The sequence below is a fragment of the Ursus americanus genome, chromosome 8 (assembly GCF_024610735.1).
Source record: "Ursus americanus isolate L20-20 chromosome 8, mUrsAme1.1.p, whole genome shotgun sequence".
Lineage (NCBI taxonomy): Eukaryota > Metazoa > Chordata > Mammalia > Carnivora > Ursidae > Ursus > Ursus americanus.
In genome coordinates, this window is record NC_142134.1 from 58,544,227 (window position 1) to 58,566,419 (window position 22,193).

At 35.8% G+C, this 22,193-nt stretch overlaps 1 long non-coding RNA gene across 35 annotated transcripts in view; it reads right to left on the reverse strand.

Moving 5' to 3' along the window:
• The window catches only part of LOC123793462 (uncharacterized), a 191,377-nt gene that overhangs the window by 12,585 nt on the left and 156,599 nt on the right, over positions 1 to 22,193 (reverse strand). For 33 of the 35 annotated variants that reach the window (XR_015725537.1, XR_015725568.1, XR_015725567.1 and 30 more), the window contains one exon: positions 16,318 to 16,417. The exons of the other annotated variants lie outside the window; for them this stretch is intronic. This is a non-coding gene — a long non-coding RNA (uncharacterized LOC123793462). The remainder of the gene's footprint in view (positions 1 to 16,317; positions 16,418 to 22,193) is intronic. 35 annotated transcript variants of the gene reach the window in all.

Below are 22,193 nucleotides of genomic sequence, written 5' to 3' on the forward strand. Positions count from 1 at the left end.
AAACGGGCCACTTTAAAAGCTCTACTGCATTACCAAAAACTATTTTCCTAGAGATTCAAAATGAAAAACCACTGGTGAAAAATAGAACGACCCTATAGGCCAGCAATTACACTACTGGGTATTTACCCAAAGGATATAAAAATACTGATTTGAAGGGGCATATGCACCCTGATGTTTATTGCAGCATTATCAATAATAGCAAAATTAGGGGGAGAAGTCCAAGATTGGGCAGAGGAGTAGGAGACCTTAGTTTCACCTGGTACCAGGAATTCAGCTAGATAACTATCAAATCATTCTGATCACTTGTAAATTCAACGAGAGATCTAAGAAAAGAATAACTGCAACTCTAAAAATAGAACAGTGACCACTTTCTGCAAGGTAGGAGGTGCAGAGAAGTGAATTCAAGGAAATACATGGGAAGATAGACCGTGGGGTGAGGGACCCTCCATAAACTGGCTACCAGAACAAGATATACCAGCAGTACACAAAATTGGAACTTGTAGAAGTCTACTCTGGTGAAGGACGTTGCTCAGGTGGCTAAGTGGGGGCAGAACCCAAGCTGGGACAGTGTGATCTCAGGATCCTTGGGGTCACAGGAAGACAGGGGATACCTTAGTGCAGCAGAGCTCCCAGTCATTGGAGCAGGGAAGCTGCAGAGGAGTGCATTGAGGAGTGGGGCCCTGAGCCCAGGAATGGAAGCTCAGCTTGGGATTGCCACAAACCGCAGCACAGTAGGACCACTTGCTCTCCGGGCAGGGACCCAAAAAGCAGCAGAACCAGCAAGACCCCCTTCATTCGCCAGGAGGAGAAGCAGCATGGAAGAGCACCACAGGAGTCTGCAGGTTTTGGAGACTCGAAACAGGGTCATGTGCCTGAGATAGAAACACTCAGGTCGCAGGCCAGGTGAACACAAAGTGACACAGGGACAAGGGAGACAAGAGTGATTTACTGCTTTTCTCTGAAAGTGCACTGAAGAGTGGGGCCCTGAGCTCTCGGCTCCAGGGCCAGAAATTGGGAGACCGCCATTTTCATTCTCATCCTCTAAAGTTCAGCAGAAAGCCTTCAGGGAAAAAAAGCCACATACTGCAATCTGGAACAGATTACTTAGTTTGGCCCCCTGGCAGGGGTGGTAAATTCCACCCTCCAGGGAAAATACACTCAAGAATCAAAGCAACAGGCCACTCCCCCAGAAGATCAGCAAGAACATTCAGCCAAGACCAAGTTCACTGACCAATGAGAACTGCAAAACTCCAGCTCTAGGGGAAAACACACATAGAATTCATTTTTTTCTCCCATAACTCTTTAGTCTTTCAATTTTAAATTTTTAAATTTTTTTCTTTTTCCTTTTTCAGCCAATCTTATTTTATCAACTCTTTTTAAAAATCTTTTTTAAGTTTCATTTTTACAATTACATTCTATCCCTTCATTGTATTTAATCTTATTTGTGTTTGTGTGTATATATATACATACACACACACACACACACACACATATATATATAGAGAGAGAGAGAGAGTTTTTTTTTTTTCTTTACGATTTTGGGATGCAGTTTCTTCTAACAGACCAAAATACACCCAAAATCCAGTGTTTGGTTCTGTTTTAGTCACCTGTTGATCATATTGCCTTTTGTTTCGTTTTGTTAAAGTCTTTTTTAATTTTCATCTTTATAGTTATATTCTATCCTTTCAATATATTTGATTTTATTTTGATATATATATGTGTGTTTTATATATATATGTTTAATATATAATATAAACATATTATATATTATAATATATAATATAAATATATATGATTTTTATATATAAATATATATGTTTTTCTTTCTTTAAAAATTTTTCAAATTTTAAAATTCTTAAAAATCTTTAAAATTTTGAGATGTAGTTTCTTCTAACAAACTGAGCAAAATAAACACAGGATATAGCGTATTGCTCTGTTCTGTTCACCTATTTATGTCCCTTGTTTGTTGTTGTTGTAGTTGTTGTTTTTTGTTGTTTCTTTCTTGTCTCTTAATTTTTATTTTTTCAGTTACATTCTACCCTCTCTTTGTATTTACTTTTATTTTTGTACATATATAAGTTTTTCTTTCATTACAATTTTGGGATCTAATTTTCTAATGAGCAGACCAAAATAAACACAGGATTCATTGTATTGCTCTAACCTGTTCACCTGTCTGATTGTCTTCTCTCTTTTTTCCCTTTGTTTTGTTTTGTTTTGTTTTTTATCTATTTTTGGTTTGGGGTCTCTTTTGATTTGTCTAGTGTATATGTCTCTGGGGTCATTTTGCCATTTTAGTACTTTGCTCTCTTATTCATCTATTCTCTGGACAGAATGACAAGATGGAAAAACTCTCCTCAAAAAAGAGAACAAGAGGCAGTACTGACTGCCAGGGACCTAATCAATATAGACATTAGTAAGATGTCAGAACTAGAGTTCAGAATAATGATTATAAAGACACTAGCTGGGCTTGAAAAAAGCATAGAAGATGCTAGCGGATCCCTTTCTGGAGAAATAAAAGACATAAAATCTAACCAAGTTGAAATCAAAAAAGGCTATTAATGAGATATAATAAAAAAAATGAAGGCTCTAACTGCTAGGGTAAATGAGACAGAAGAGAGAATTCGTGACATAAAAGACAAAATGATGGAGAATAAAGAAACTGATAAAAAGAGAGATAAACAGCTACTGGATGACGAAGGGAGAATTTGAGAGATAAGTGACAACACTAAGTGAAACAATATTAGAATAATTGAGATTCCTGAAGAAGAGGAAAGAGGGAGGGGGCAGAAGGCATGTTGGAGCAAATTATAGTGGAGAACATCCCTAATCTGGGGAAAGAAACAGTCATCCAAGTCCAGGAGGCACAGAAAACCCTCCTCAAAATCAGTACAAATAGGTCAACACGCTGACATACAATAGTGAAACTTGCAAATCTCAGAGACAAAGAGAAAATCCTGAAAGCAGCTTGGGACAAGAGGTCCATAACCTACAATGGTAGAAACATTAGATTGGCAGTAGACCTAGGCACAGAGACCTGGCAGGCCAGAAAGGACTGGCATGATACATTCAGGATGCTAAAAGCCAAGAATACTTTATCCAGCGAGAATTTCTATTCCAAATAGAAGGAGTGATAAAAAAACTTCCAGGACAAACAGAAGCTAAAATAATTTGTGATCACCAAACCTGCCCTACAAGAAATATTAAAAGGGATCCCTTAAGTAAAGAAAGCCCAAAAGTAACACAGACCAGAAAGGAACAGAGACAATATACAGAAACAGTGACTCTACAGGTAATACAATGACACTAAATTCATATCTTTCAGTAATTACTCTGAATGTAAATGGGCTAAATGCCCCAATCAAAAGACAGAGGGTATCAGATTAGATAAATAAGCGAGACCCAACAATTTGCTGTCTGCAAGATACTCATTTTAGACCCAAAGATACTTCTGGATTTAAAGTGAGGATGTGGAAAACCATTTATCATGCTAATGGACATCAAAAGAAAGCTGGGGTGGCAATCCTTATATCAGACAAAATAGATTTTAAACTAAAGATAGTAATAAGAGATGAGAAAGGACACTATATCATAATTAAAGGGTCTATCCAACAAAAAGATCTAACAATTGTAAATGTTTATGCCCCTAAAATGGGAGCGGCCAATTACATAAGCCAATTAATAACAAAATAAAAGAAACATATCAATAATAATACAATAATAATAGGGGACTTTAACAACCCCTCACTGAAATGGACAGATTATCTAAGCAGAAGACCAAAAAGAAAATAAGGGCTTTAGGGGCGCCTGGGTGGCACAGCGGTTGAGCATCTGCCTTCGGCTCAGGGCGTGATCCCAGCATTCTGGGATCAAGCCCCACATCAGGCTCCTCTGCTATGAGCCTGCTTCTTCCTCTCCCACTCCCCCTGCTTGTGTTCCCTCTCTCGCTGGCTGTCTCTCTCTCTGTCAAATAAATAAATAAAATCTTTAAAAAAAAAAAAAGAAAGAAAAGAAGGGCTTTAAATGCCACACTGGATCAGATGGACTTCACAGATATATTCAGAACATTACAACCTAAAGCAACAGAATACACATTCTTCTTGAGTGTACATGGAACATTCTCCAGAATAGATCACATACTGGGTCATAGATCAGGTCTCAGCTGGTACCCAAAGATTCCCTGCATATTTTTGGACCACAATTCTTTGAAACTGGAACACAATCACAAGAAGAAAGTTGGAAAGAACTCAAATACATGGAGACTAAAGAGCATCCTACTAAAGAATGAATGAGTCAACCAGGAAATTAAAGAACTTAATAAAATTATGGAAACAAATGAAAATGGAAACACAACTATTCAAAACCTTTGGGATGCAGCAAAGGCAGTCCTAAGAGGGAAGTACATAGCAATACAAGCCTTTCTAAAGAAACAAGAAAGGTCTCAAATACACAACCTAACCTTACACCTAAAGGAGCTGGAGAAAGAACAGCAAATAAAGCCTAAATCCAGCCAGAGAAGAGAAATAATAAAGATTAGAGTAGAAATCAATGAAATAGAAACCAAAAGAACAGTAGAGCAGATCAAGGAAACTAGGATCTGCTTCTTTGAAAGAATCCAGAAATGGACCCTTAACTCTATGTCAACTAATTTCTGACAAAGCGGAAAAGAATATCTAATGGGAAAAAGACAATCTCTTCAACAAATAGTGTTGGGAAAATTGGACAGCCACATGCAGAAGAATGCAACTGGAACATTTCCTTACACCATACACAAAAATAGACTCAAAATGTATGAAAGACCTAAATGTGAGAGAGGAGTCCATCAAAATCCTAGAGAAGAACACAGGCAGCAACCTCCATGACCTTGGCTGCAGAACTTCTTGCTAGACACCTCTCCAAAGACAAGGGAAACAAATGCAAAAATGAACTATTGGGACTTCGTCAAAATAAAAAGCTTTTGCACAGCAAAAGAAACAGTTGATAAAACCAAAAGACAACTGACAGAATGGGAGAAGATATTTGCAAATGACATATCAGATAAAGGGTTAGTATCCACAATCTATAAAAAACTTACCAACTCAAAACCCAAAGAATAAATAATCCAATCAAAAAATGGGCAGAAGACATGAATAGACATTTCTCCAAAGGAGACATACAAATGGCCAACAGACACATGAAAATATTCAACATCACTTGGCATCAAGGAAATATAAATCAAGACCAGAATGAGATACTACCTCACACCAGTCAGAATGGCTAAAATTAACAAGTCGGGAAATGACAGATGTTGGTGAAGATGTGGAGAAAGGGGAACTCTCTTACACTCTTGGTGGAAATGCAAGGTGGTTCACCCACTCTGGAAAACAGTATGGAGGTTCCTCAAAAAGTTGAAAGTAGAACTACCCTATGACCCAGTATTTTCACTACTGTATATTTACCCCAAAGATACAAACGTAATGATCTGAAGGGGTACCTGCACCCCAATGTTTATAGCAGCAATGTCCACAATAGCCAAACTATGGAAAGAGCCCAGATGTCCTTCAACAGATGAATGGATAAAGAAGATGTGGTATATATATATACAATGGAATACTACTCAGCCATCAAAAAAATCTTGCCATTTGCAATGATATGGATAGAACTAGAGGGTATTATGCTAAGCAAAATAAGTCAGAGAAAGACAAATACCACACGACTTCACTCATATGTGGAATTTAAGAAACAAAACAAATGAACATCGGGAGTAAAAAAAAGAGAGGCAAACCATAAAACAGAGTCTTAAGTATAGAGAACAAACTGAAGGTTGCTGGAGGGGAGATGGTTGGGGAGCATGGGTTAAATGGGTGATGGGGATTAAGGAGGACACTTGTGATGAGCACTGGGTGTTGTATGTCAGTGATGAATCACTACCTTCTACACCTAAAACTAATATTACACTGTATGTTAACTAACTGGAATTTAAATAAAAACTTGGGGGAAAAAAAAAAGAGTGGGTGCCAGGTATTCAGGTGAGAAATTTTAAATCCAGCCTGTGAAGAATTTAATGAGAAGCATCTGTATCAAATAAAATAGAAGCAATCATGATACTTATAATAAAAGAAAATTTTCTTTTATTTATTTTACCAAAAATAATAGTCCTCTATATGTAGTGTATAAATATTAAATATAAAATTTATAAACAAGACATACCTAAATGCATTCATGGTGGGGGGAAAAGAAAAAAAGGAAAGAAAGAAAGAAAAAAAAGAAAACCAGGGAAATTTTTTTTTTTATAGGTAGTATCCAGGGAACAACAGAGGGTAGAGACAAAGGTATCTTCAAAAGAAACAAAGGGATTCAGAATTCTATATTTAAATTACCTGAAGCAAATGGAGAAACTTTTGAGAGCTTTGAGGGATAACCGAAGAATTCTCTACCAAGATATTAATGAAAATAATGACAACAACAGCTGTGTTACTTTTATGGACAAAGATGATAATAATACATTGGAAAATAATTATTATAATCTACAGTTGATTACATGTCTTCTTTATAAGGATATATAATTAAATTCTTAAAGCAATCCTATGGGTTGGATGGATATTAGCTTTATCATTTGTAGATGAAAACTGATTTCAGACAGGTCAATTGCCTGTTATTATACTAATAGTAGGATTCAATGTCAGTATTATTGTAATAATAATCAAGTATCTCCTCAAATGGAAAAGCAATAGAACAATATTATAAAATATAACAGGATCTGTAAGATGTATTGCCCCTTTACCCTTCCTGGCATGATTATTTGAAAACATACCATTCGGCAAAGAGATGAATAATGATTGAGAAATTCATGTATGGGAAAGTTTTAGGGGAAAAAAAAGGAAGCAGCTATGGTTTTAAGAACTGGCAATCTTACAGAGCATTTAAGGGTTCAAGGGTAATATTGACTTGGTGTAAACATCTGTCTCTGCTAAATAATGGCTCTAGAAACTTGAACAAGTTCCTTAAACTCTGAGTCTAGTAAATGGGGATTATAATAGCCAGCCCCCCCATGCTATAAAAAGTAAAGAAAAAAATCATGTAATACTCTTAGAACACAGCTAGTTATGTTTTAAACCCAAGTAGCATAAGCTTGTATGCTTAATACCAAGTCTTGAAAATGGTTTTACAAAGAGACAAGTCACGGTAGGTTACATAAACATTACTGCAAAATTTAGACTCTAAGTGCCAACCCAAATTACTGAAAGCAATATAATTCACAAAATAAACCAAATCATCATCCCAGGGTCAACACTGAAAAATTCCTTTAATAAATATATTTGTAAAATATATTGTAATTTTTCAGATAATTTTTTCACATAGTCTTTTAGTAATTTGTGTAATGATAATCAAACCATTTTTATACTGATAGTTTAAATTGTGTAATAAGAATGGAATATTCAAATAAATAAACTTAATTACTTACAAGAGGGATTTTTTGGAGACTATTTTACAACATTCTTACTTGTCCACAAGTTTATTCTAATAAATAAAGAAATAAAAGGTTTGCTTTGGATAATCATACATTCACTAGTTTGAGCATATTTTCCCAAGTGTTATAGGTAGGTATGATGTAAGGTTCAGGAGATAATACAATATTGCTGAAATAGGTCAGCAATGGGGGAAAATAAATAAGGGACAATGTTGAGATAATAAATAAATAAAGGACAACAGTTGATGTAGATTAAAATAAAGTAAGGTCCTTCTTCTATGAAGATATTTATTTGTGGGTGAACCAATACATTGTGTCTACCAAGCATGAAAGACGAAACAAAACAAATTAAAAGCATCTTTGATGAATGCAGCTAAATGAAATAAATTATATTCTTTGCATGAGTTAATCTAACTTCCAATTTGGTATTGGATTTTTCAATATTGTAACTATTACCCTCTTCTCTGACTTTTTATTATGATAATTTAAAAAACATATAGCAAAGATTGTAACATCTTACAGGGAGCATCTTTACACCAACCATGTAGGTTATAACATTAATATTGTATTACACTTGATTTATTAACATTTACCTGACTGTCCATTCTTCTCTCCATCTATTAAGCCACTGTGTGTGTGTGCGTGTACCATATATATATGGTAAATCACAGATCACTACAATCTCCTTAAATACTTTAACATTCAAATTATTAACTAGAACTCAATATTTGTGTGATTTTTTTGAGTTTGGATTTAAAATTTATATAAAATGAAATGTTTCAATCATGGTTTTAATTTTATTTTTTTATTTCACCTTTTATTGTGAAGTAATGTGCTTACCAAAAAATTACAAAAAATTCATATAACCTCTTACCCAGCTCTCCCAATGATTAACATCTTACTTAACCAAAGCACAATTATCCATATCAGCAAAACGGCTTTGACAAAATATCATAAATCGTCGATCAACCTTATCAAAATTGCACCAATTGCCACCTAATGTCTCTTTTTAAACCAGGCTCCGACACAGGATCAAACATTGCATTGAGGTATGTCTCCTTACTCTTCTTTAATTCATCTCTTCTTGTATGACCTTGACACTCTTGAGAATACCAGTCAGTTATTTTTCAGAATGCTCCTCAACTGATGTTTCCTCACGTTAAATACATTTTTTCCCCACAAGAACAGCATAAATGTGCCCTTGTCCATGAAGCGTAGGGGTGTCATGATAAGGTTTCCATGGGAAAACTTGACACACACCACCTTTACCAGGTGGTCTTCCGTTTTTGAAGGAGAATTTCAAAGAGGATGAGTGGAGCTAATATCTTAACTGCAGTTTCTAAATGTATGATTGTTTATCCCCAAGCTTACATTTGACTTTTTAACATAGGACTCACAGTCTAATTTGCCATCGCGTGCACCCAGCATCAGTCTGACTTTGTAGTTCTGATCCCTAGAGTCTTACTTCAGGAATCATACTAACCATGTTTTGTATTTGATGATGCTTAACTTTCCCGTGTGCTTACATTTTGTAAGCTCCTAAAGACAGAATATATTTTATACCTTTTTGAACCTTGAAAATGATTTGTATACAGTGGGTACTAATTAAATGGTTCCGGCTGCTGAATGGCTACCTAACAAGTTAAAAGCGGAAATACCAGCTTCAGAACCCAATGAAAGTATTTCACATTTCCAAAGAGCTCGCAAAAAATGTCTCTATAGGCTTCCAAGGCAAGGAACAAGGACCGTATGAGCCAGCAATTCTGAAATTTTTTTCTCGCCTAATTTAGAAAACGAACTTGTGTTGCAATTGTACTTTTGTACTGCCACTTACACTTTTTATACTACTGTTATTTCCTAAAAGGCATTATGAAAAAAGTTCTTAAACAGTTATCATGGAAATAGGGAATAGAAATAAAATGAACCTAGTCAACTCAGCAAGATACAGTATTTTTGTTTCTTTATATTATCACACTTAACTTCAGTTCAACATCTGTTCAATGACATCTCAGGCTGTATTTTGGGATGTGTGACAATTTTTTTTTACAAATTCTTTACTCACAACTCAGGATGTTCCCATTAATTGTGATTTGTAAAGGAAGCATTTAACTCAGGGCAGATGTCGAGCAGCATGAGTATGGAACTATGGCAGGTACAAAATGACACATGAAATTCACAAGTGGGTGCGGATGGCCAGATGGTATTGGCATCTGAGAGATTTGTTACACCAACTTGGCAATAAAACATGTGTGATCACTAATTTAACATACAAAACTGGCCCAGAAAAATGTTTATGTTAAACAAATTCCCTCTCTAAATATCAGGTGCAACACATTTTATTACACAGTTTCATTTCTCAGTTGAGAGAACCAAATATAGAAAATTGAATTCTTCCTTTTGAACCAAAGTCTTATTCATTTAGGGCAAGTCATGCTTGCATGAGCCAATTGAAGTTAAATAGATGTGTAATTCTCAAGATATTATAGGCCAGTGAAACCAGAGAGTGGACAAATACGGATATGATTTTTCCCTGATCTGTTTATTACCATGGTCCTACACTAGACATTGTTTAGATAAACCCTTCATTTTTACATATCACACTAGCTAAAATGTTTGAAATTCCAGATCAGGATTTGCGAACACGGTTTTAGATCAGCAGATGATTCTTCATGTTGTTTACTAAATCTTTTCTTAGGAAACCAAAGAATATAACAAGTCTCCCAATTGAATTAATAAGCAAGAATCTCCTGAAATATCTTTTCTTGTTTTTGCCTCCTACTTAACCACAGCACTTTTATTAAATATCACTTAAAATACTCTTGCATACATGAAGACTTCCCAATTTCCTCCACCATGGTTGAATGCTCCCTTCTCATGGTTCCCTGGCAACCAAATAATACTCTGTTATAGGTAGGCTCTCTCTCAATCTACTACCATGACACAGTAGAGCTAACTTGATAGACTTTGGGGTCATGTGTAACTGCTTTCTAAGGTATACAACTGTGGACAGGTTATTTTGTTATTTGGTTTTTTATTTGGTAAAATAGTATAATAATATCAACTCCACTAGGGGTTTAATTTTAAAAGTTACATTAGATAATATATATACGTAAAGACCTAGCAAAATTAGTGGAACATAATCCACAGTATTTATTATTGTTATTGTTGTTGATGCACATCAAAACCTCACTATATTTTAAGCAGTTTTGGTGACAGAGACTGTAAATTCATCTTTATATAACTAAACATCCTGTACGCTATTGGAAGTACACATATTTGTAAGTCTGTAAGTGTGTATGTGTGTGTGTGTGGGGGGGGGAGAGTGTGCTCAGATTGAGTAAAAATTTTTAAAAATTAAAAAACAGAAACAAAATAATATTAGGTAACATATGAAAGATCCTCTTCTAGTCCATATGCTCAAGCTTCTTTTCAAACCAGCATTTATCAAATTGTAGAACTTAATTTGAACTGTAAAACTTAAATTTTGATGGCTGTATATGGACAGTATTTCAGGAAGAAGGGTTATTTTATTTTATTTTATTTTATTTTATTTTATTTTATTTTTGATGAGACATGTATCTCTAAAAGTATTCCAAATGCTGGGACATGCTCATGGTCCATGAAAAAGCCTAGGTTACTATTTAAAATGAATAAATCGTAGTATAAAATAGTATACGCAGACCATCACCCTGAAATTTTAAAGTTATACAAAAGCTGCCAGTATTTATTGATTGTTTGCACAATTCTAGACTCTGTTCTGAGCACTTTACATATATATATATATATATATATATATATATATATATATATATATATATATATATATAATTTTGTCTAATCTCCAAAATAAACCTATGATGTAAGTATTATTATTATCACCATCTTACAGATGAGCAACTCAAGTCACGAGTGGCTAAGTAACTTGCCAAATGTCATGCGGCTGGATCCAAGATTAAAATGCACTGTTGACTACAAAGCCCATTTGTTTTTCCACTGCAGTACAGGTTCATGAAAAAGAAAATTGAGAAAGTATACCGAAATGTTAACAGTTATCTTTCAGGTGATCTTCTTGGTTAAAATCTTTCAGCAAAAGTTCTACATTTGGCATGAATTACCATCATCATAAAAATAAGTGTTATTGTAATAACACCATTCATGCAATTTAAAAACTAAGTAGGCTGTCAAAATGACCAATAGAATCTATCTTTATTAATTGCTTCTAACAGATGAGATGGGAAGCTATTGAGATTTAGAGACACATTAAATTAAAGTAGAATGCTTTATTCTCATAGCAATACTGATTTGTGTTGTGATTCTAAATGATTAAAGGTAACTCATGACTTTGCAAAAGTTATTCTGGGGCGCCTGGGTGGCTCAGTCGTTAAGCGTCTGCCTTGGGCTCAGGGCGTGATCCTGGAGTCCTGGGATCAAGTCCCACATCAGGCTCCTCCCCTGGGAGTCTGCTTCTTCCTCTCCCACTCCCTCTCTTGTGTTCCCTCTCTCGCTGGCTGTCTCTCTCTGTCAAATGAATAAATAAAATCTTTAAAAAAATAAAGTTATTCTGTTCTTTTGATTCTATGTCTAAAACAAAGCTGATAATATCTGATCGAATAAATGAATAAAACAGAGATTGAACAATGCCCAATGAATTCCCTTGTGCTCCTATGAATGTGCATCAGGCTATCAATGCGTACAATTTTATATATGTTCTCTGCCAGCTTAAATCCATTGTGTGTCTCCAGAAGACACCAATCAGTTCACACTAGGCAGTAACTACTATGTTATAACTGCTTAAAACACTGAACAACTATATCAAACAACTTGACCTCCAATGATAAATTCAGGGCAGGTTAAAAACTAACATTTAATGTATTTATTTATTAATGAATTGCTTTGGATGCCAACAGTGCAAAACATAATGGGTCTAGGACTACACAGGAAGAAAGAGAGACTTACTTTTTTTATGTAAAGTTGTTCTCAGCCAAGGAAATGGATATGTAAAATAACTACTATAATCCAATAATGTACTTGCTGGAATCATGGAAATACAGACAAGGCATAAGAGCACTGTGATAAGTAGTGCTGAAATGTGCCCATGGAAGCCAAGACAGGTTTCTCAGAAGAGACAGCCTCTGCCCCTAAATTTGAGGAAGTCTTCATTAGATGAAAACTCAGGGAAAGAACTTCCAATTAGAAACAAGTGCAAGGGACGCCTGGGTGGCTCAGTTGGTAAAGCGTTGGCCTTGGCCTCAGGTCATGATCCCAGAGTTCTGGGATCGAGTCCCAAATCAGGCTCCTTGCTCAGTGGGGACCCTGCTTGTCCCTCTGCTCCCCCTGCTTATGTGCACTCTCCCTCCCTCTCTCTCCCTGACAAATAAATAAATAAAATCTTTAAAAAAGAAAAAAGAAACAGCTACAAATGTGAAGGCTTGAGACATGAGAAAACATAGTTTATTCAAAGAAGCACAATTATTGCTCAAGTGTAAAGAGTGATGGGGCAGGTGAAAGTAAGTCTGGATTAGTATTCACAAGGCAGATGAAGAATCATGTCAAATGCTATGCGTAGAAATTTAAAATGTGTTTGTTCTGAAGACTATGTGGGGCAAAAGAAGAATATTGATGAGGGCAGTGAAAAATAAGATACATATGGAAGAAAGATCAGTCTTGTGGTAGACGAGGGATAAAGGAGCAGGTGAGTCCAAACATAAGGAAATTATTACTGTTGTCCAAAGAAGGTAGAGAATTAATTGGACTTAGCCAATGTCAATGGTGATGGGCAAGAGGAAGCAGGTGTGTGTGTGTGTGTGTGTGTGTGTGTGTGTGTGTGTGTGTGCGTGTGTGTGTGATATTCTAAAGCTATAATTGCAGGGATCAGAGATTAAGGAGAATGGGGTGTGAGTTGGGAAAACCTGGTAGATAATCAATGTTTAATAAGTTTGATGAATAAAAAACAACAAAATGATGATGAGTCCAAAGACTTTTAATAAATAGGAAGGATGTTTATGTGAATAATAAATAAAGGTAAGTCAACGTGGGAATAAGATAACAAAGTCAATGTTGGATCTATTAAACTTGCGGGCGTCTTAGAATATTCAAGTAGAGACTGCTGGTGGATATTAAGATGTATAGATCTGAAGGTAAATGTGAGGTATCTATGTGGAACGAGAATTATTTTTACAAAAGTAAGAGTACAAATGTTGGAGCCTAATAAAAAAACAAGCCAAGAAGAATTTGTAAGGTGAGAAGAAACATGGGGTGAAGACAAAAATCCTCAGAAATATCCACTTTTATGAACGAACAAAGAGAAACTAGCCCAAGACTGAGAAAGAGAGCCAGAGAGCCAGACAACTAAAAGGCAAAAGAAGAGATAATATTATCCCAGAAATTAAGAACAGAAGAAGTTTAAAAGGTGTTAGAAATGGAGGAGAGAAATGAAAAACATGGAATAATTCCTTTGGATTTGTGAGGAATGGCAGGAGATTCACGAAGTGGTAAGATTGGAAACTAAATCTCAGTGGGTTGCAAAGTAAAAGAGAAGTACACCACCTCATAGAAATTTGGAATGGAATAATGCCCAGAGTAAGTTTTTAACTAGAAATAAATACAAGGCCAAGCAAACGTCTCTCTGTATTACAGTCACATACTCCACACTGATTTCTGACCGGAGTGACTGCACTTAATAAATTGAATATTGAAACAATGCAGTTATTTCATTTAGAGTCCATATCCTAAGTTTCCAATCAGTTAAATGATGTCCTTTTAAATATTTTTTTTTCTTTATCCAAACCAGGACCAAATCAATGGCATCTCTTTTGAATCTCTTTAAATCTAGAATCATTTACCAGCTCGCTTGCTTGCTTGATTTTATTTCTTTGATAGCATTTGCTATATTTTTAAAGTTCCAGGTCATTTGTTTTTCAAAATATCGCTCAATTTGGCTGACTTGATTTTTTCCTCATAATTTGATTCAGGTTCTTTTTTTTTTTTTATAGTCATATCTTATAGGTGATGTTACATTATTCTCAAGGTATCACATCCTGAGCATGTGATGTCAATTTGTTTCATTATTTGTGATGTTAAGTTTCATCACTTAATTAAAGTGGTATCTGTCTGATTGTTATATCATAAAGATAGACAATTTCCCTTTGTAATGAATGATTATTCTGTGAGGCAATAATTTGAAGCTATGTAAATAGCCTGTTCAGCAATGTCTGGCTCAGTTGTTTAGCATGAATTCATGATTCTTTCCTGAATAAATTTTTACAATGGTTTTTGTGAAATGGGATTTTTCAAATTCTATTGTTCCTCCTACAATTATTAGCTGGTATTTCATATGAGAGAAATTCAAGCAGGATTCAAGTTGACAAGCAAACTTAGCATTGTCATTATTGTGGGAAATACATACCCATTAACAAACTTTCCCATAACACCCAGTTGTACTTCATATAAATTTCAAAACATAAGCCATCCTTATTTTACAAAAAGCCTTTTTTCTAAGTTTAAAGCTTGTTGAAGGCATACATTTCCTTCTCTAGCACTGCTTTAGTCAATAGTAGATTAAACTATATAAAAAAGAAAAAAAAGCAAATATGGTTAAGCATCTGACTCTTGATTTTGGCTCAGGTTATGATCTCAGGTCCTGGGATCGAGCCAGCATGGGACTCTGCACTCAGCACAGAGTCTGCTTGTCACTCCCCCCTTCTCCGCCCCTCTGTCTAAAATAGATAAATAAATAAAATCTGTTTTCAAAAAAGAATAATTAAATTTAAAAAAGCAAATATGATTTTTGAAACACAGGAAATACCTACTTTCCAGAGATAGCATAAGATCTAATATATTTACTTTAGTGAAGAGTTAAAAAGAGAGATGACACAAGTGCTAAGAACTATTTCAATCACTTTTTCACTGAAGAACAAAATTGGAAAGAAACAATGTTCTCCTACATACTTTTCTAACCAATCAAAATATTTTTCCTATCTCCATGGTAACAGTTATAAGGACCAAGTGGAATCAAATAATCAAAATGTGATGACATCACTGGACTAACAATATGTTGAAAAACACTCTTGTCGCCTGTAACAACAAATGATTTTGTTATCGCTCATTAGCTACAAAAGACTGCATGAGACTGCCTGGAGAACTCCCAGAAAGAACTTTAAAGTAAATTCATAAAATTAGACTAAATTAAACAACTCGAAAATGTAATTGGAGTCCTATGAAGAAGAATTAAACATAGTAACAGCAGAAAGATTCTTCTGTTGCTGCTATGCAGACTGACATCTGGAGAACATTTTTCTTTTTTCCATATGTTGGGATACAACTCTTCTTGAACAAGTTGACCTAAGCAAATATTTTCAAGAATAATTATAGCTTGTAAAAGTTTAAATGGCAAGATGGTCCCAAAGTTAGCAATATCTCATTTGCAAAGCCATAATGCTAAATCTGCCTCTTGCTTTTTCTCACCTGGACTCTATTAGAATCTTACTTTCAATCCCAATTTTTCTTCTTTCTTTGTTTATACCACTTGCAGATTAATATTTTTAGAATTGTAACTCTGCAATTTGCTGCTTTAAAAAAAAACCTTAATTCTTAAATGTTCTATATTCTGACCATATTTTACCTTTCACTTCAATTAGTTTCAATTAATTTCAGTGTAATTTATTAAAATCATTTACTACAACTCTGTATTTTGAGAAGACAATGTGTTAGATCTTGATCTCAGAGACCTCCCCTGTAAATATTGTGTATCCTTATACAATAGTGGGTTAAAGAGAAAAGAATTGTGTTGCAGGTTTGATTGACTATGTCTCAGTTCCAGTTGCTATAACAAGGTCTCATAATCTGGGTGGCTTATGAAATGTATTTCTCACCGTTCTGGAGGCTAGAAGTCCCAGATCAGGGTGCCAGCATGATCAAGTTCTGGTGTGGACCCTCTTTTGGATTGCACAATGCTGACTTCTCCTTATTATCCTGACGTGGTAGAAAGAGAACAAGAGAGCACTTTGGGTTCCCTTTTATAAGGGCACGAATCCCATTCATGAGTCATCTACCCTCCTGACCTGATTACTTCACCAAGGCCCTACCTCCTAATACCATTACAGTGGGGATTAGGATTTTAACGTATGAATTCTGGAGAACATAAACATTCAGTCTACAACAACTACAATAGATAAATCCCCTGATAAGAGCTTGCAAAGTTGATGAAGAAACCACATATGATGTTAGAAAAGTAGGGGCACGTGGGTGGCCCAGTCAGTTAATCGAATTTCAACTCAGGTCCATCTCAGGGTCATGAGAGGAGCCCTGCATTGAGCTCCCTGCTTAGCGTGAAGTCTGATTTGGGACCCTTTCTCCCTCTCCTTCTGTCCTCCCCTCTGCTCTCTCTCTCTAAAATAATTAAATTTTTTAAAAAGTAGGCAGCCTCCACAATTATGATAGGTTTTCTTCTAGCACACACTTTTCAACAATTCCCAGACCATGTCAAAACTGGACTGCTTCTAAATATTCAAGTTCAGCAGTGTGTGTGTGTGTGTGTGTGTGTGTGTGTGTGTGTGTGTGTGTGTGTATTATGGTATAAGTGCTGTTTGTAGGGGTCAGGTGCTGAGTTGTGGTTAGGACTTGTTAAATCTGAGAAGTGTAAGTTTATCTAAAGGAAGTTATATTTGCTCTTGGGTTGTCTACCTAAATTATTTAATACAAACTCCAAATTACTATTAGACAAAGATAATGCATTTTCAAAACTTGATCCTTGCCTTATTTTTTCTGAATACAGTAGACTGCAAGGTATTTAGAGGGTAGGGATATTGTTAGGTTCATCTGAGTTCTAGTATAACTGATACATAGTAGATTTAATTAGTGTTTTCAAAAGAACAGTTGGGGGAAAAAATAAAGCATATATAAGTGTGATTTTTTGGTAATGACCTGTGTTGCTTATGATTTCTGGCATCCCTTATCCACCTTTGGTTGTCAGCACCCCACATTTATTCTCACAGAGATATCTTCCCCTTAGTGGGTAAAACCTGTTGTCACTGTCAGAGTGGGTGCCCTATTCTTGCAGACAAAATAATGCCCTCCCCAAAGATGTCTCTGTCCACAACCCCAGAACCCAGAAGTATGTCACCTTACAAGGAAAAGCACCTTGCAGATATGATTAAGGATCTGGTGATCGGAAAATCATCAGATATTATCTGAATGGGCCAATGAAATTACAGAAGGCCTTATAAGAAGGAGGCAGGATGAGAGAAGGAGATATGATTATGGAAGACGTTGGGGAGATATGCTTTGACAAAGAAGATAGGGTCCATGAGCAAAGAATGTAGGTGGTCTTTAGAAGCTAGAGAAGTCAACGAAACAAATTCTTCCTTGGATTCTAGGAGTGCAGCTGTGCTGACACCTTGATTTCAACCCTGTGAGATTTATTTAGGACTTCTAACCTCCAGAACTTTAAGATAAAAAATTTATCGTGTTTTAAGCTACTAAATTTACGGTAATTTGTTATAGAAGCAATAGGAATGAATACAGTGCTCTGTTATTTAATCAGTGGAACCCTGACCCAACGTAAAGCAAAAGGATACTTGCTCCTTGGACAATTGACATGGTCGCTCAAGTTTGACAATAATTGAATCTGTGACAATAATACCCTGAGGAAAGAATGGTACTTTAGAGAAACTACCAGCATTTTCTTATTTCCTGTTGTCTTAATTTTGGTTTCTCTAAAAGCAGATCTTGGAAGAAGAATTTGACTGCATGTAACATGATGAGGAAACACAGAAATTGAAATGGGGAGGGAGGGAAAGCCAGTAAAAAATGTTTAATCTGGGTCTCTGGATTAGGCATAGGAAGGAGTGGGTGTTCGAGAAGCACGTAGAATGCCGTAGACACTGATGTGTCTGAAGGCTGGGATATATATCCACTGCAATTATTACACAGTGGTTGAGGGCTGCCCTAGAGGCCATTAACTTCCCTGCCCTCCTAGGCTATCCCTGCAGGCTGAGCAGGCTCCCAAGGCTTCAGAGAAAGCCCTAAAGCACAAAAGTGAAGGTACTTGTGGAGTACTAGCTTGAGGCAGGACACTGTCAGCATATACAGTTGTGACAGAAATCACGGAGTAGCCCAGGGAATGTAATGTGGGCCACCAAAAGCATCTGAACTCCTGTCCTTTATAAACCTGGTTCTTGAGCTCCATGTCCTTTCTATGAACTGCCCCAAATCCTCTTGCTTAGCCACGTTCTAGTTTTCTGGAACTGACAAACCATACCTTAATCAATACATGTCTCCCAGATGATTCTTCTGTGGTTTAATTAATTATTTTTCTAAATTATATTAGTGTTAGTTATTTTAGGGTCATTAAGCTAAAAATGGTGATCTTCGTTTCTTGCGTATTTAGCATGAATCCTCAATACATTTCCTTCCATTTATTTGACTCACATATATAAATCTTCCTTACACTGAATGTGTCAAAAACAATCTAAAACATGTTTAAAATACAAAATCATAGATTAGTATGACATTGTCCTATAAAATTCCTGCATGTATCGTAATCAGTGTTAAAGAGAATCACGCTGTACTTTCAATGCCAGATTGTGGTAATATATTACAGTTTGAAGATGAGTTACAGAAAACACAATTTGTCACATAGACTCTTAACTTTGTTCAATTTTAGACTCTTGTTGACACTGATGCAAACAAGAACATTACATTTTCAACTATATGAACCACTTCCTGAAGTTACAGAAATCTGATTTTTGGAAATCCTGCACAGTCATTTCCGTGGTCCCAGCAGAATCAAGAGCATCTAAGCTGTCCCAGACAAGCTGTGTGCGGTGATGCCATGTATGGGAAGCTGTCAATCTAGTGACACTTTCCCATGTTGTGCCTGACATTTATGTCATGGCATCACATTAATGCCATGTACCAATTTTCTTCTGCTTCTCCCTGCTCACAGTTCAGATAATTCCACCTCGGAATATCCTTTCTCGTAAGTACTTCATACTAATTAACTCTCCTTCTCCTCTCTTTGCCTCTTCCAATTCTTGCCTAATTACCTGTGGAAAACATCCTTTCCTGGGTTTAACTGTCCATCTTTGCCACGTTTTCTTCTCTCTCTTCTTCCTCATCCTCTTCTTCCTAACTTCTTTACTTTTCCCTTTCTTTCAATTATCTTTCTCTTTACTCTCTACTGAAATTCTTAACTAGTGATAAATTTCTTCCAGAAAAACTAAACCCTTAATATGGACATTAATTAATGAACAACTACTTTCCTAAAGCTCTAAAAATCTTTCAAGTATCCAGCTCTTACCCTCACCTCAGTGGGCCCGCTCCCCAAATAAAAATATTTTCTGAGTTTGCTATGCACTGGCTGGAAATATTTAGGAATGATATTCAATCCCTAATTTTCAAAAGCAATAACATTTAATAATTCAAATTAATTTAAACACTTAATGGGATTATGTGAGTTCATCAAGTTTTTGCATATAGTGTTCCTTTTGCAATGTGGCTTTTATCTGCATTGCTATTATCTACAGACTTTGGTCACAGGGCTGCCTCATTCCTTGAAGATTTTACTTCTGATTCAGTGTCCTGCTCTCTAGTATTATTCCTGTCATTATTCTTGGCAATGTCATTATCTGCATACATAATTCCTCAACTTCCCTGGATGTTTGTTACCTTGAAGTCGCTTCCTGTGATTTCACCCTCTCCATCAGCCACCACTTCCCACAGTCATGGCTAAGACTTTCACATAAATAGTGACTGGATTCTTCATAATTTCATATTCAAGCATCAGGATCTTAAGCCAACACCTCAAATATTTCCACTTCAATACTTTCAGAATCCAAAATTCTAAAATTCTTTTGCCCATCAGTATCTATAGTATAGGGATTACATATCATTTTTTCTCTGGTCAGCTTCATGGTGTCCTCAAAGCTTCACAGATTAAAAAAAATGGTTTATTATTAAAATCAGTAACTTTTTATGTATGTTTAAACTCCTTGTACCTTTTCCCTATCATTTCCCTTACCTGGAAAAATAATCTATCTGGTTAAATTTATGTCTGCGTACTCTATGCCTGCAGAGGCAGGGCTGAAGTTTGCTGGGGAAAAATTAACAAACATGCTAACTGGCACCATTTGGTATTCATGATTTTAAATTACAAGTTCACCCTTAGTGCTGTAAAACAAGTTTACTCTAGGCCCCTACTCTGCTTGCTCACTTACTCCCCCTGATGAGGATTGCACTTTTCTTTTCTCAATCTTACAACACAGTCTCAGATGTAACCTCACACTCAATGGTAATACTGTTTTCTATTTTCCTGTGAAAAGGGGATCATTCCGAAGAAACTTTCCCATGATCCCATCAATTGGATCTACCAACACACTCTCATCTATATCTGTAAATTTTCCCTTTCTCCCATACCACAAAGGAATATAATAATCTTCCCAAGCCAGACTCTCCATTTGAGCATTGTATGGCATAAGTAGTGATTGTTCATGATCTCATTCCATGACAGTAGGATCAAGTCTACTCTCTGATCAAGATCTTCTGTTAAATTCCCTTCTCATTAGAAATAAAGGCAAAGTGCCTCAATATTTCCAAGGTACACTGACCAGATCTTGTCCCTGGCTAGCAGAAGTTCATATTTGTTTACCCGGTATCCACACTGGTTTCTTTGCCAATCTTCAGATTCACCACATGTTCCAAAGTCCAAGCATGTGCTGTCCTCTTGGGTATACTATGGTTTCCTCCCTCGTGCATGTGCTATCTTTTCTCAAATGTCTCCTTATAAAGAAGCCCTTTTCTGATTAACCATAAAACATGAAACCATACCATTCTAACTCACTCTTACTTTGCTTTACTTTCTATAAACTATATCCATTTTACTTTTTAATTTTTTTAATGTTTCTCCTCTTTCCCCTACTGCCAGTACATCCAGCATACTAGAATGTAAGCTGCAGGAGGGCTAGTGTCTACCTCACCCATTAACTGTCATATCCCCAATGCCTAGAACCATACTAGGATTTTAATAAATGTTTGTTGAATGATTGAATAAATGAGTGGATAAATGAATTGTCATAAAACCTAATTGAAGTTCCTCAAAATGTGTTACTAGATTACTTATTTCAAATTATCCAAGGTGCTTAAATTAAATGCATAGTTCTGTGCATAATCTTAATTAAATCTTAATCACTAGAGTTCAGATTCAATGATTTGTATTTGTCTATTTTTTTTTTACAAGTGTGAAAGATATATAGTCCATTAAGTTTTAGGAAGCATTGGTCTACAGGATTTAAATCAGATCTCATAGTCTAATAAAACTGTTCTTCATGATCAAACCTTTGCTTACTTTTTTACCAGCCTCATCTCCAAAGATTTGCCCTTGTATACCATGTTCTCCAAGCATACTGACCTCCTGGATAGAAAATCGAATTGACTTCATTATATGTGATGGCTTCCATCCACCTTTTTTACCTACACAGATCTGTAATGTGTACTTGACTCTTCTTCAATGATATGACAAAGAAGAAGTAATGAGGATGCCTTTATGTATCATATGTGGTGTCCTTTGAGAACCAATCTAAAAGGAGCCAAGCCAGATAGGGATATTTGGGTGGGATTAAGCATTTGCATAAGGCTTGTGTGATTTATGCTGCAAGTCAATTGCATTGTACATCAAGACCTGAGCACTGTGTATCAGCACACTGTTACGTGCATGTATCGGATTGCTAAGTATTTATCTCTACTCTGATAA